At 46.5% G+C, this 15,230-nt stretch overlaps 1 long non-coding RNA gene across 1 annotated transcript; it reads left to right on the top strand.

Moving 5' to 3' along the window:
* Positions 1-7,579: 7,579 nt before the first annotated feature.
* LOC311578920 lies at positions 7,580-11,222 on the top strand. Its single transcript, XR_014773002.1, has 2 exons — positions 7,580-7,609; positions 10,917-11,222. It is a non-coding gene; the product is annotated as an uncharacterized lncRNA (long non-coding RNA).
* The last annotated feature ends 4,008 nt before the right edge of the window (positions 11,223-15,230 follow it).

The following is a 15,230-nucleotide window of genomic DNA, read 5'->3' as shown; positions in this document are numbered from 1 at the left end:
ACACACACACACACACACACACACACATAATAGGGATAGAAAGTGCACAACAGACACACTACAGACCAGCTGGAAACCAAAACCGACACACAGAAGACACAGGGAAAGAAGGGGAGAATTCAAACCTGTGCTCGCTCTTGGTCAAATGAATCCAAGGGAAGTGAAGAATTGTAATTCCTTAGTGTGACACCAGCACAGTTTGGTGCCTCTGACATCATCATTACTGCATTTAACTGATGCAGTTCCTGTGAGGGGTATATTAAAATTTCTAATCCTCTATGGGGATTTGTGCAAGCCTGCAGGGATTTCTGTCTTTAATTCAGGTTTTCATTTTATGTAGTTTATTTGTTTGTTTGTTTTTTGAGACAGGGTTTCTCTATGTTATCTTAGCTGTCCTGGACTTGTTTTGTAGACCAGGATGGCCTCGAACTCACAGTGATCCTCCTGCCTTTGCCTCCCGAAGGCTGGGATTAAAGGCGTGTGTCACCGCGCCTGGCTTACCACCATTTTATAATCATATTCAACAATACTGAAATTATGCTGTATTATCACCAACTACCCAATTTACTATCTTACACATTTGTCTGAAATATATTTTCTCCCAAAGATATGGTTAAGAATCACCCACCATATCTGATCTCTTTCTTTCTTCATCTCTCTAAGCTTTGTTTGAACTGACTTTACGTTTTAGAGCAACTTTAAGTTCACGGGAGTCTGAACAGAAGAGTTCCAGAGACATCCTTCCTACTTCCTGCCTCTGTAGCACACTGTCTACTCCACACTCCAGACGCATGCCAGGTACTCCACACTGGCTCAACATCTGCACCCAAACCGCATACCTTTTGCTAGGGCCCCCTCTTAGAGCTGTGACTTTTCCAAGCTCTCATGACATCTAGCCACCTCTGCAGCTCCATATGGAATGGAACAATTAAGACTTAATTCTCTGCCAGGCTGGGGAGATACCTCAGTTAGTATAGTGCCTGCAAACCAGAGTTGGATCCCCAAAACCCACATTAAAAAAAACAAAACAAAACAGACAAAACAAAAACCCAACGGGTGTGACCTGTGCTTGTAATCCTTGCACCGGGGAAGTGGAGGCAGCAGCAGCATCCCTGAGGCTCACTGGGCAGCCAGCCCTACTTGGCAAAGTCCAAGGCAGTAAGAGACTCTGTCTCAAAAAGAGGGTAGGGGCTGAGGAGCTGGCTCGGTGATTAAGAGCACTTGCTGCTCTTGCAGAGGACTCAGCACCCACACGGAGGCTCCCAACCATCTGTTACTCTGGTCTAGCTGGATCATCACCTGCTTCTCCAACAGCATCAGGTACACAAATGGTGCACACACATACATAGACGGCACACACACACACAAACACACACACTGCACACACATACACGCAGCAAATCCACACATGATATAAAAACAAATTTTTAAAAAAGGTGGATGGTACCTGAGAAATGACACTGAGGTTATTCTCTGCTCACCCTCAAACTATACACACACACACACACACACACACACACACACACACACACACACACAGAGAGAGAGAGAGAGAGAGAGAGAGAGAGAGAGAGAGAGAGAGAGAGAGAAATTGTCTCTTTTCTGCTGTGCTTGCCTCCCTCCTCTGCCCCTGGCAGCAACGGATGCTTTTAGTTTTCATAGTTGTGCCTTCTCCAAAATGCCATATAATTGGAAACATGCAGTCTATGGCCTTTTCAGACTGGCTTCTTTCACTTAGGTGTACACGCACTGAAGTTTGCTGTGTGGCTTTTCCTAGCCTGCTAACTCGTTTCTCATCAGCCTGCATGGACCAAAGCGTGTTTACCCATTTACAGAAAGACGTCTTGGTTGCATCTAACTTCTGGCACAAACAGAGCTGCTGTAAACATTTATGTGCAGATTCTCATGTAGAACAGAGTTTTTGACTCGTTTGGGTAAACACCACAGAGCACGAGTTGCTGATCGTATGGTGAGACTGTTTAGTTTCAGCAACCGCCAGCTGTCTTCCAACATGGCTGCTGCAGCGTCTTGCATTACCACGGGTAACGGATGAGAAGCCTCATCCCGTGCCCTTGCCAGCACTTGCTGGAAGTGTTTTGGATTTAAGCCACTCTATTAAGTGTGTGGTTGTATCTCATTGTTTCTCTTTGTAATTATCTACAGATACATGACACCCAGCATCTTTTTGTACACTTATTTGACAGATGTGACAGACAGACCTGATGCTGTTGGAGAAGCAGGTGATGATCCAGCCAGATGTCTAGATCTTTTGCTCATTTTACGTTTGTTTGTTTGTTTCCCAGACAGGGTCTCTCTGTGTAGCATTGGCTGTCCTGGACTCGCTTTGTAGACCAGGCTGGCCTCAAACTCACAGCGATCCACTTGCCTCTGCCTCCCGAGTGCTGAGATTAAAGGTGTGCGCCACCACTGCCCGGCCCTTTGCCCATTTAAAAAATTTGGCTTATTTGTGTTCCTTTTCTTTTCTTCTTTTTTCTTTTTCTTTTATTATTTGTGTTCTTATTGTTGAGTCCTAAGAGTTCTTTATATATTTTGGATAAAATCACTTAATCAGAAAAGGTTTTATCGGCTGGGCATAGTGGCGCACGCCTTTAATCTCAGCACTTGGGAGGCAGAGGCAGGTGGATCTCTGTGAGTTCGAGGCCAGCCTGGTCTACAAAGAGAGTTCCAGGATAGCCAGCGTAACACAAAGAAACCCTGTCTCAAAAAAAAAAAAAGTGTTTTCTCCAATAGCCTGTTTTCTTATTCTTTCTTCCTTGGGTGGGGGAGTGGCATAAGGATTATGTATGTATGTGTGGTGTGCATCCATGTGCATATTCAAATGTTGTGTGGGTGCCTGTGTGGGACGGGTTACACACATGCGCACTTATGTGTAGTTGCCAGAGATTGGCATGTGTGCCTTCCTTAATCGTTTCTCTTTTTATTTACTGCAGCAAGATCTCTCTCTCTGAGTCCAGAACTTAATGATTTTAGTCTAGCAGCCAAATGCCTGCCCCTGGGAATCCCATTTTCACCTCCTGTGTGTTAGGACTACAGGCACGTCGTCAAGTCCATCCAGGTTTTTTTTTTTTTAAACTTGGGTAAAGACTGTGTTGGTGTTGGGTGTTATGGACCTTTTGGCTCTCCACATATGCTTTAGAGTCAGCTTATATCAGTATCTGTGATATAACTTGCTGAAAGGGTTACTGGAATTGCTTTGAACCTATAGATAAAGATGCTATGTGGCCAAGGATGATGTAGCTTAGATAGTAGAATGCTTGCCTAGCTAGCATACACGGAGCCCCAGGTTTGATTCTCAGCACTGAATAAATCAGAACGATGTTGAACATCTGCAATTCTAGCACTTGTGGGGCAGAGGCAGGAGGATCAAGAATTCAAGGTCAAGCAGGGTGTGGTGGCACACGACTTTAATCCCAGCACTTGGGAAGGCAGAGGCAGGCGGATCGCTGTGAATTTGAGGCCAGCCTGGTTTACATAGTAAATTTGACGGCAGCAAGGAGTACATTGAGAGTTTTAAATACAAACAAACAAGAACCTAAAAAAGAAAAGGAAAAAAAAAAAAAAAAAGAATGGTGTTAGCTGTGAGGATTTATGATGTTCTCTGATCAAGTTGAAAACATACTTCATTTTTTTTGTTGTTGTTGTTTTATTTGTTTGATTTTTGGTTTTTCAAGACAGGGCTTCTCTGTGTAGCACTAGCTGTTCTAGACTCACTTTGTAGAGCAAGCTGGCCAGGACCTCACAAAGATCCACTGCCTTTGCTGGGATTAAAGACATGTGCCACTACACCAGGCTCATACCTCACTTCTTGAGAGTTTTGTTTTTGTTTCTTCTTTTTCTTCCTTTTTGTTTTTGTTTGTTTTGAGATAGGGTTTCTCTGTGTCACCCTGGCTATCCTGGACTAACTCTGTAGACCAGGCTGGCCTCGAATTCACAGTGTTTTGCCTGCCTCTGCCTGAGATTAAAGCACCCGGCCTGTTTTTGTTGTTGTTTTTCCCCTGAAACAGGGTTTGTCTATGTAGTCTTGGTGGTCCTTAGAAGACCAGGCTGCCCTGGAACTCACTGAAACATCTGCCTGCCTCTTCTCCCGAGTGCTGGGATTACAGGCATGCATCACTGGCCCTGCTTGTTTTTCATTTTTTTATTCATGAATAGGTATTATATTTGGTCAAGTGCCTTTTCTGGATTTTTCTTTCTCTCCTCCTCCTCCTCCTCCTCCTCCTCTCCTTCTTCTTCTTCTTCTTGAGACAGGATCCCTCTATTTAGATCAGGATAGCCTCAAATGCACAGAGACCTTTCTTCCTCTCCTGAGTGCTGGGATTAAAGGTGTGCGTCACCACTTCCAGCCTCTGAATCCACTGAGATGGTCCTGAGGTTTCTTTCTTCTCTGGTCTGTTGATGTAATTAATCAGATTACATGAACTGATTTTCAAGTGTTGAGGCAGACTTGAGTGCTCAGGATGACTCATACTTGGCAGTGGTTGCAGTTATTTTACACAGTGTCGGATCTGATTTGCCCTTGGGAAAGATATTTGCTAAACTGAAGTCAGGCCAGGACAACACACTTGACAGACATCCCTTGAAAACAAAGAGGATGCATGCAGAGTGTTTGCCTTCGTACTCCAACAAGCATCTCCTTGACCAGATGTCAGATGAAAGTATTATCTAAAGACAGTCCTTGGAGTGAACCGGGAACTACTTAAACATCTTTGGGGAAAAAAAAAAAAAGACTTTGTTCAGGGACATTGGGCTCACCTCAGGTTCTTAGCATTGTTGCTGAACTCGGTTTTTACTATGTCCTCAGAAGATTTTGAAATTGGCTACACAGCAACAGATACACACTTTCTGTTTTGATTATTGACCAAACGCAAACACCTAACCGATTTCGCTTGAGAACTCAATAGCTCAGTCTCAGCTCAAGGCTCAGTGCACCTCTGTGCTTGAGTCCTGTGTTCTACTAAATCTCATTTCAGGCGTCCATTGTATTTGCAGTCCCAATCTTTCACATCTGACGCTGAACAGGTTTTTAAAAAGGTATGTTTGTGAGCGATGCCGTTCTATAGTTTTCATCCTTTATGATATCATCGGTTGACTTGGTTTAGTTTCTGGTAAAGGGTTTCGCTACATAGCTCTTGGCTGGTCTTGAACTTACTCCGTAGCCCAGGTGACCTAAGGGTTCATCGCTCCCATGGCTATGCAGTAGTTACTTTCCCTATTGGTAGAGTGAAACACCTGACAAACGCGACTTGGAAGAAAGGGTTGAAGTTTGTTTCTTGGTCAAAGAGAATAATCTATGTCGGCAGGAAGGCGGGAGATGCCTGGTCACGTAGCATGGCAGGTGGGAGCTGGAGGGTAAGGAATGCTTGTGTTCAGCTTACTTTCCCTTTTATTTTTAGTTTATTTATTTATTTATTGGTTTTTTTTTTTTTTGTTTTTTTTTTTTTGGTTTTTCAAGACAAGGTCTCTCTGTGTAGCCTTGACTGTCCTGGACTCGCTTTTGTAGATCAGGTTGGCCCCGAACTCACAGCGAGCCGCCTACCTCTGCCTCCTGAGTGCTGGGATTAAAGGTGTGCGCCACCACTGTCCGGCTCCCCTTGTAGTAGTAGTAGTAATAGTAGTAGTAGTAGTAGTAGTAGTAGTAGTAGTAGTAGTAGTAGAAAAAAATAATAATTTTTACGGTGATTTATTTTGTGTTTGGCTTCAAACTTGCAACTACCAACGATAATCTTGGCCTCCTGATTGCCCTGTGGTGGCCGCCTGTGCTGGGATGGTGACCGTGCATCATCAGTCTGTAGGACTGAGACTTGAATTCAGGACTTCATGCATGCCAGGTAAGCACTCTACCAGCTGAGCTGCAGGCCCGGCCCTGTGTGGTTAGCTGGGTATCAGGTGCATAGACAAGGGTTTTATGTCTTCTCAGAGAAGGGACCCTTATTGTCATTGTGTGCGCTTTGCTCTCCTTGATGAGTTTCTTTGGTCTGAAGTCTGATTTCTCTGAAGTGAGTTATGGTACTACTTTCTCTATTTATCATTAATATATACGTAGCCTTATATTTAAAGCAAGTGTTTTTTCTAGACATCATAGAGTTAGAACACAGTAGGGTCTTTTTAGGACTCACTTTATTTTATTTATTTATTTATTTATTTTTGGTTTTCTGAGACAGGGTCTCTGTAGCCTTGGCTGTCCTGGACTCGCTTTGTAGACCAGGCTGGCCTCAAATTCACAGTGCTCCGCCTGCCTCTGCCTCCCAAGTGCTGGGATTAAAGGCATGCACCACCATGCCTGGCCAGTTACAGGTAAAATTTGAACCATCTGACAAGAGACTTGGTACTCAGACTCAGGTCTTCTATAAAAATAGTATACACTCTTAACCCTTGAGCCATCTCTTTAGCCCTAGGCCATGTTTTTTTTAATTCATTCTAACTTTTTTGTTGTTTGTTTTTGTTTTCCCGAGTCAAGGTTTCTCTATGTAGTCCTTCCTGGCTGTCCTGGAGTCACTCTATACACCAGGCTGGCCTCAAACTCACAGCGATCCTCCTGCTTCTGCCTCCTGAGTGCTGGGGTTAAAGGTGTGCAACACCATGTCCAGCGTACTTTTATTTTTTCATTTTAACATTTTTTTTGAGTGTGTGAGAAAGCCTGAGCTTGTCTAAATTTACGTGCACCACATGCATGTAAGAAGTCAATGGGGGCCTCAGATAGCCTATACATAGAGTCACAGGAATTTGTAAGCTGCCAGATGGAAGCTGGGAACCAAACCCAGATCCTCTGCAAGAGTAACAAATGCTCTCTGGGTTGGTTTTGCTTTTGTTGTTTGTTTGTTTGTTTGTTTGTTTGAGACAGGATTTCTCTGTGCAGCCTTGGTTGTCTCGGACTGCCTTTGTAGACCAGGCTGGCTTCAGACTCACAGAGATCCACCTGCTTCTGCCTCCCTGAGTGCTGGGATTACAGTCGTGCACCACCACAGCCTGGCTCAAATGCCCTCAACCACAAGCCATCGCTATAGCCCCATGGTTACTGATAGTCTTTTGTTTTATTTTGTTTTGTTTTTCAGGACAGGGTTTCTCTGTGTATAGCTCTGGCTGTCCTGGAATTCGCTTTGTAGACCAGGCTCACCTCTGAACTCACAGAGCTCCGCCTGCCTCTGCCTCCCAAATGCTAGGATTAAGGGTGTCTGCCACCACCGCCTGACTGATAGTCTGATTTTGAACAAACTATTCTCTGTTAGATCAGTTAGGAAAGAGAAAAGTTTTAATTCACCTTTATTTTTTTCTTCTGTTTCTATATGTAATAGACATGTGAATGTATGTGTTCACGTGAGTGGGTACACCTGTATATGTGCACATGAAAGCCTGAGGTTGATGCTGGTGTCTTTTGCAATCACTACCCCTCTTAGGTTTTGAAACAGGATTTCACAGACTCCGCTAAACACACTGGCCAGTAGGCTCCAAGGATTCACGTGTCCTCCTGAGCCACCTCAGCACCTGTCTCTCCTTCCACCACAGCGCACTGCGCCCAGATATGACATGGGTACTGGGGTGCTGGGATCTCAATTCAGGACCTCAAGTTTGCACCACAGTGCCTTGCCAGGTGAGCCGGCTCCTGCTCTTTTCTTCGATTTTTTCTTTCTTTCTTTCTTTCTTTCTTTCTTTCTTTCTTTCTTTCTTTCTTTCATCAGTTTCTGACCTAGATCATTTTCCTTCTCACTAAAGAACTTTTTGTCTTTATCATTTAAAACAAAACGAAACAAACAGATCTGTTAGGAACAAACTCCCCCAGTTTTGAGTTGCCCGGTAGAACATCTATTTTTCTTTTTCTTAAAAAGATAACAATGCCACAGGGTACAGATTTTTATGGTTTTTTTTTTCCCTCTCTCAACACTTTATATCTTTAGGTACATTCTGATCTCCTCTTGGCTCTTCTTTTTGTTTGTTGGGGTTTTTCTTCTTCTTCTTCTTCTTCTTCTTCTTCTTCTTCTTCTTCTTCTTCTTCTTCTTCTTCTTTTTTCTTTTTCTTTTGGTGATTCCAAGAATTTACTTCGTTGTCCAGAGTGGCCTTAATCTCATATGGATCTGCCTGGCTGTGCCTAGAGAGCACTTAAGACTGAAGGTGTGTGCCACTCTGCCTGGCTGGCTCTGTGCTTTTAAAGATGTCTGATACAACTGCTACCTTTACTCTTTTATAGATAGGGCCTCCCCCATCTCATTTTCTTTCCACATTTCCTATTTCCATTTGATTCTCTGCAGTGTGAGTAAGTTATGCCTCGTTGTGGACTCTGGTCTGTTTTTTGCATTCATCCGCCAGTGTTCTCTGAGCTTCCTGGATCTGTATTTCAGTGTCTGGCATTGATTTGGGGGAAATTCTCCGTCATGATTATTTCAAATTCTTTTCCTTCTGGTGCTCTCATTATGCGTAAGTCACTCCTCTGAGCCATCGTCCCCTCAATCTTGGATATTCGACTTGTGTTTGTTGTTTTCCAGTCTTTCTTCTCTTGGCTTTTCTGGTTTGTAAGTTTCTATGCACGTACTCTCAAACGGAGAGATTTTTCTCCTCGGCTGTGTCCCAGCCTGCTCTGAGTCCATCAAACGCACTGGTCATTTTTGTTTTGTTTTTGTTTTCCGAGACAGGGTTTCCCTGTGTAGCCTTGGCTGTCCTGGCCCCGCTTTGTAGACCAGGCTGGCCTCAAACTCACAGCGATCCACCTGCCTCTGCCTCCCAAGTGCTGGAATTATAGGCGTGGGCCACCACACCCGGCTACAGTTCTGTTTTGAGACACAGTTTCTTTGTGTAGTCAAGGCTGTCCTGCAACTCCCTTTGTGGACCAGGCTGGCTTTGAACTCACAATGGATCTGCTTGTGATCTGCCTCCAGAGACTGACATGTTTTGTTTGTTTATTTTTTAATCTCCAGAACCATTTTGTTTTGTGTTGGTTTTGTTTTGTTTTTCTGAGATGAGTTTCTCTGTGTAATAGACCTGGCTGTCCTGGACTCCCTTTGTAGACCAGGCTGGCCTTCAGTTCACAGAGATCTGCCTGATTCTGCTTCCCCAGTGCTCAGATTAAAGGCATGTGCTGCCACACCTGGCTTTGTTTTGGTATTTTAAAAAATATTGATTACAGCCGAGCATGATGGCGCATGCCTTTATCCCAGCACTCAGAAGGCAGAGGCAGGTGGATCGATGTGAGTTCGAGGCCAGCCTGGTCTACAACGTGAGTCCACGACAGCCAAGGCTACACAGAGAAACCCTGTCTTAAACAAACAAAATATTTATTACAAGCTGGGTGTGGTGGTGCAGGAAAAAAAAAAGGTAGATGAGATGGCTTCACTGAATAACAAACACTTGCAAAACAAGCCTGGAGCCTATGATAGAAGGACAGAAGCAACTGACGAGAGTCCTCTGGTTGGGCTGGAGAGATGGCTCAGAGGTTAAGAGCACTGGCTGTTCTTCCAAAGGTCCTGAGTTCGATTCCCAGCAACCACATGGTGGTTCATAACCATTTGTAATGAGATCTGGTGCCCTCTGAATACTGTATTTTTTTTTTAAAGAGTCCTCTGATTTCTGTATGTACGTCTGCGTTCCTTCACACACACCAACCTAAACTAAACAGCACGTGCTGCCACGACCAGCTCTGTCCATCTCCTTTCCTTTTATTATGGGTAGAACTATTTTTTTTTTTTGCATTACTAGGGCTGGAAGTCAGGACCTCCTGTATGTTAGGCAAGTGCTCTGCCATTGAGTACATCCCAGCCTTGGGCTTTTCTTCTTGCAACCCCTCTACTTTATCCATAGAGGTTTTATGTTGATTACTTGTAACATTGTGATTCTTTTTTGTTTGTTTGTTTTTGTTTTTGTTTCTCAAGGCAGGGTTTTTCTCTAGCCTTGGCTGTCCTGTACTTGCTTCATAGACCAGGCTGGCTTCGAACCCACAGAGATCTGCCTCTGCCTCTGCCTCTGCCTCTGCCTCTGCCTCTGCCTCTGCCTCCCAGAGGATTACAGGCATGCACCACTGGGCCCGGCTCCACCTATTTCTTTGAGGCTGGGTTTCTCCCTGGATCTAGAGCTAAGGTTCACATTTTCTGAACAGGTAGCCAGCAAACTCCAGTAAGGCTCCTGTCTCTGGCTCCCTTAGCTCTGGGGTTACATGAGTGCCTGGGACGCCCAGACATGGGTGCTGGCATCCAAACACCAGTCTTCAATAGTACAGCAGGGACTTGTAGCTTCTGAGCTACCTCTCCTGCCTCTGCCTTCAATTTCTTTCTTTCCTGTTTGGTTTTTGTTTTGATTTGATTTTTGAGTCAGGGTTTCTCTGTGTGTAGCCTTGGCTTTCCTGGACTCACTTTGTAGACCAGGCTGGCCTTGAACTCACAGGGATCTCCCCCTACCTCTGCCTCCCTAGTGCTGGGATTAAAGGTGTGAGCCGCCACGCCGGGCTCAATTTCTTAATGAGCTTGCACCTCCAGATTGTACAGACCCAGTTATTGGAAGCCCTGACTCACCAGCTCCTGTGTTCTTGTAGGGTCTCCTCACTCTTTGACTTTTATTATCATTGTATGAGAGGAGGATTGCAAGTGGAGATCACAAGGCAACGTTATGAGTTGATTTTCTCCTTCCGCCTTGTGAGATGAGGTCTCTCTTGTTTCTGCCACACTGCATACTCCAGGCTAGCTGGCCTTCAAGCTTCTAGCTCATTCCCTTGTCTGTCTCTGCCCCACCCCCATCCCCCATCTCACTAGGGCTGGGATTACAGATGCATACCATCTGATCTGGCTTCCTACATGTGGTCTGAGATGGTGGCGCTCAGGTCTTCTGGCTTACATGGTAAGTACTTTCACTTGCGAGCCTTGCCTTCCTGTATCTTTTTTTTTTTTAAAGATTTATTTATTTATTATTCATACAGTATTCTACCTGCATGTGTGCCAGCAGGCCAGAAGAGGGCACCAGATCTCATTATAGATGGATGTGAGCCACCATGCGGTTGCTGGAAATTGAACTCAGGACCTCAAGAAGAGCAGGCAGTGCTGTTAACCTCTGAGCTCCAGCCCCGCCCTGCCATAGCTTTAAAATGTAGCAACACCGTCCAATGGGACCTGGATTTGATGACTCATGTTTGTAATCCCAGCATTCAGGAGGAGATTGAAACAGGAGGGCAGCCTGGGCTAACAAGTATGAGACTTTGTTTCCGAAATAAATAAATAATTAAAAACAGTTTTATTTGCACAGCATTCAACGTGTGCAGTTCTAGAGTTCTATGCTTTTTTTTTTTTTTAGCATATTCATAGCTGTGTGCCACCATCACCACAATTTCATCCTCCTGGCTCCATTTGAGGCCCTGGCAGCCACTAGTCTACTGCACTTCTTATTCCAGATGTGCCATAAAAGTGGAATAACACAGCTGGGCAGTGGTGGCACACACCTCTAATCACAGCACTTCAGGAGTCAGAAGCCGATGCATCTCTGAGTTTGGGGCCAGCCTGATCTACTGAGTGAGTTCCAGAGCAGCCAGAGCTATACAGAGAAACCCTGTATTGAAAGACCAAATTTCAAAAGAAAAAGAAAAAGAAAGAAAGGGGGGGGGGGGAAAGAGAAGACATGAAAAGAAATCACACAATAAGTAAACATTTGTGACCATCCTTTATCTTTCTTTCTTTTTTTTTTTTCATTTAGACAATGCTTTTGAGATTTGGCCAGACTGTATAATTACGTCACTGCTATTGAGGATTACCTTACTCTTTAGTGTATACATGCATCATTCTTTTTAATGCCTAGACCATTGTTTGGATATAGGACGTTTTGTTGAACTGTTCACCGGCTGGACGTTTCTATTGCTTCTACCTGCTGGCTATTATGAGTAATGAGGCTGTACATGCTCATGTACAAGCCTGTGTGTGGACATGCTCTCCTTTCCCTTGAGCACACTTAGGGATGGAACTATCCAGTCATACATTAACTCTGTTTCATCATCTCCCAGTACAAGATGATTCAGGCTCCTCTCGTACTTTCCGTGCCCTGATCCTGTGATCAGACATTTCCCCAAGAAGCCTTGGTCGCTTCAGTGGACAATGGCATCTAGAGGCAATGGTGAGTGGCGGGGGTGGCTTGCTATGATTCAAGCCGTATCTCCCCCATTTGTACTCGCTGGGTCGCATTTGCTTCCTGAATCAGTCCCACTTTATTCAGCCAACATCCTATCTCTGCAACCCCCAACCCCACCCCTCCACAGATCGGCCTTCAATATACACGGCTTGTCCCCAACCAACACAGAAGCCCTTGGAACCAACATTCTGACTTGCATGCATACGCCACACAGAAGTGCCCTCACCCCACCAGGGTCTTGCTTCCCACACTAAGCTCCCCGTGGGCTTTTCTCCTCTTTGCTGGACTCTACTATCTGTCCACAGGCATGGCCAAGAGTCCTCTTCGCCTCTCAGGAGCTGACTTGATCTTGCTGAGCTGGGCCCAAGTGGACAAGGTCCTTACTTTGTTCAGACTCTGATGACCTCCTGCCTGGGTATTCTCCTATTCCACCCCTACTGAGGGTGTCCTGCTTACTTCACTTGTCCCCATAACAATACGTAGACCACTGTGTATCTCTACCCCGGGCAACGTTTACTTTGCTTGGCTTCTGGAAGGAATCCCTTTTGAAAGGAAGAGGAAAAGGGGGAGATAAGGACAGGAAAGAGAAGGGAGGGGTAGCAAAGGGAGAAAGGAGGTAGGAAATGAGGAAGAGAAGAAAGTGGGGGGGAATAAAGACAAGAGGAGGAGAGTCTGGAGCAGTGGCGCACGCCTTTAATCCCAGCAGCACTCGGAGGCAGAGGCAGGCAGATCTCTGAGTTTGAGGTCAGCCTGGTCTACAAAGTGAGTCCAGGGCTACACAGAGAAACCTTGTCTCAGAGAGAGAGAGAGAGACAGACAGACAGACAGACAGACAGACAGACAGAGACAGACAGAAACAAAGACAGAGACAGAGAGAGAGACAGAGACAGAGAGAGAGAGGAGGAGGAGGAGGAGGAGAAGCACAAAGCTTCTCTGGCCTGTCAAGTGGAGTGCTGAGCACTGTGTGTGTGTGTGTGTGTGTGTGTGTGTGTGTGTGTGTGTGTGTGTGTAGCAGGTAGGGGCTTCTAGACACTCTGGTTGATGGTGTCTTCTTACAGAGAGAATTGAATCGCCTCTGGCAGCCAGCAAGAAAGCCACCTCAGTGCCTGAAACTTGTCTTGCTCTGGTGTGGGCTATTGCTCACTCATTCCAGAAACCAGATTAGATTAGATTGAGCCTTGAGCAGAAGTGGAGGGCTCCGAATAAGAGGAGTGGCTGTGAAGCCAGGCAGTGGTGGCCTATGTCCTTAATCCCAGCACTTGGGAGGCAGAGGCAGGCATATCACTGTGAGTTCGATGCCAGCCTGGTCTACAGAGTGAGCTCCAGGACAGCCAAAGTTACACAGAGAAACCCTGTCTCAAAAAACAAAACAAAACAACAACAACAACAACAAAAAACAAAACAAAGAAGAAGAAGAAAGAAAGAGAGAAAGAAAGAAAAACAAAAAAGAACCAGCACTCTGGAGGGAGAAGTAAGCCGATCGCTGTGAGTTCGAGGCCAGCCTGGTCTACAGAGTGAGCTCCAGGACAGCCAAGGCTACACAGAGAAACCCTGTCTGGAGGTGGGGGGGGGGGGGAGGGCGGGGCGGAGAAAAAGAAAAGTAATGGTTGTGAAGGGGAGAGCAGAGTCTGGAAAGTGAATTGGGGGATTAGGAGGGAGGACTTAAGGAGGGGCAGCCGTGTTGCGGGGATCAAATATAAGGAAGGTGAGGAACACTGATGCTGGAGGTTGTCCAGTAGGATGGAGGTGAGAGACCTTTGGTTCATCAAAGAGAGGTGTGAGGCTTCGGGGATGAGGAGTATGTAGTCCAGGGCGTGGCACGTGTTAGGAGCAGGTGGTGGAGCCCTGAAGTCTGGCAGCTAGGACTTTGGGCAGAGAACACCAACTCGCCACCAGTGAAGGAAACTGATCAGGTTGGTCAGGTGGCAGAATTCCCGGTGCGAGGCCGCTGCTCCTAATCGCCACTCCAAGGCTTTTGTTTGCCATGTGGCTGGAAATAAGGTCTTTGCATGAGGTCCCCGATAACGAGATGAGCCAAGAAAGCAAGCACCCACAGTGTGGAAAGCAGGGCTGGCCAAGAGAAAAGGATTTTCTGTGAAAAAGGACTCCGTAAAAGGGAGGTTCCGCGGCGGGACAAGGGGACCAGTTAGTGGAAGGGGCCTCCGAGATCTTATTCCTTTAGCCAGGGACTCTGACAACAGTTACAAGCATGGGATCCAAGCTTGTTTCTTACAGTGAGGCCCCTCTGGGGCAGTGGGGGAGGGGCGTCGTCACTCATTCCCTTCCCAAGACCGAGTCAGCCCCCACGCCCCCTCCCTCCCCTGGCCCTTGACTTCGCACTGCACTTTGAGGGTGAGGCAGCAGAAGTCCCTCTTGCCGAGCCTTCTGCCTCTGGGGTCTTGGCACCGAATGGGGTGGGAACAGGGAGTCCCTTGCCCCTCTTTCCGTTCACCACAGGGGTAGGTAGGGGACTGGCAGCTTCGGGCTGGATTTGTTTCTTATTTTGTTTTTGGCTCTTCTGGTGGAAAAACCGAGGCGCTCCCCTCCGTGCGTCTGAGGCAAAGGAGAGCGATGTCGTGGCTTGGAGGCTGTCCTGGCTGGGAAGCCGGGGAGCAGGCGGGGCCTGGCTGGGGAGAGACTGTTCCCCCCTCCTCGTGAGTCCGTCCCCCTCCGCCCGCCCCGGCCCCCCCCCTCCCCGGCTGCCCTGCACCCTCTGCTTCGACGTGGCTCTTTGGCCCCTGATTGAGCCTAGCCAGGAGTTCTGATGGGGAGGGCGGCCCGAGAGCGGCATCAGGGTCAGCCTTTGCCTGAGCACCCTCACTCTGATCTCTCTCAAAGGAGAACTTAAGTCCTCAGGGAAGCTGCCGCAGGAGCGCTCAGCGGCAGACAATAGAAAAGCTTTCCTCCTTATTGCAGGGATCCTGCCTAAACACGGAGGCCCGCTGTGTGTCACGTTCACAGCCATCCCAAGATCAGTATTAACCAACCCATTTTATAGATGGAGTAAGTGAGATTTCTGTAGTCACATATGCCTGATCAAGTGTTGTAAGGCCTCCCTCAGGCAGAGCCAGGATTTGAACCCAGGTACCCAAAGCGGATGCTCGGGACCCTTCCCCAC

Source organism: Acomys minous (genome assembly GCF_964271855.1).
Source record: "Acomys minous genome assembly, chromosome: 12".
Classification (NCBI taxonomy): Eukaryota; Metazoa; Chordata; class Mammalia; order Rodentia; family Muridae; genus Acomys; species Acomys minous.
Note: the sequence above shows the minus strand (reverse complement) of the source record. Positions and strands in the feature narration are given on the sequence as shown.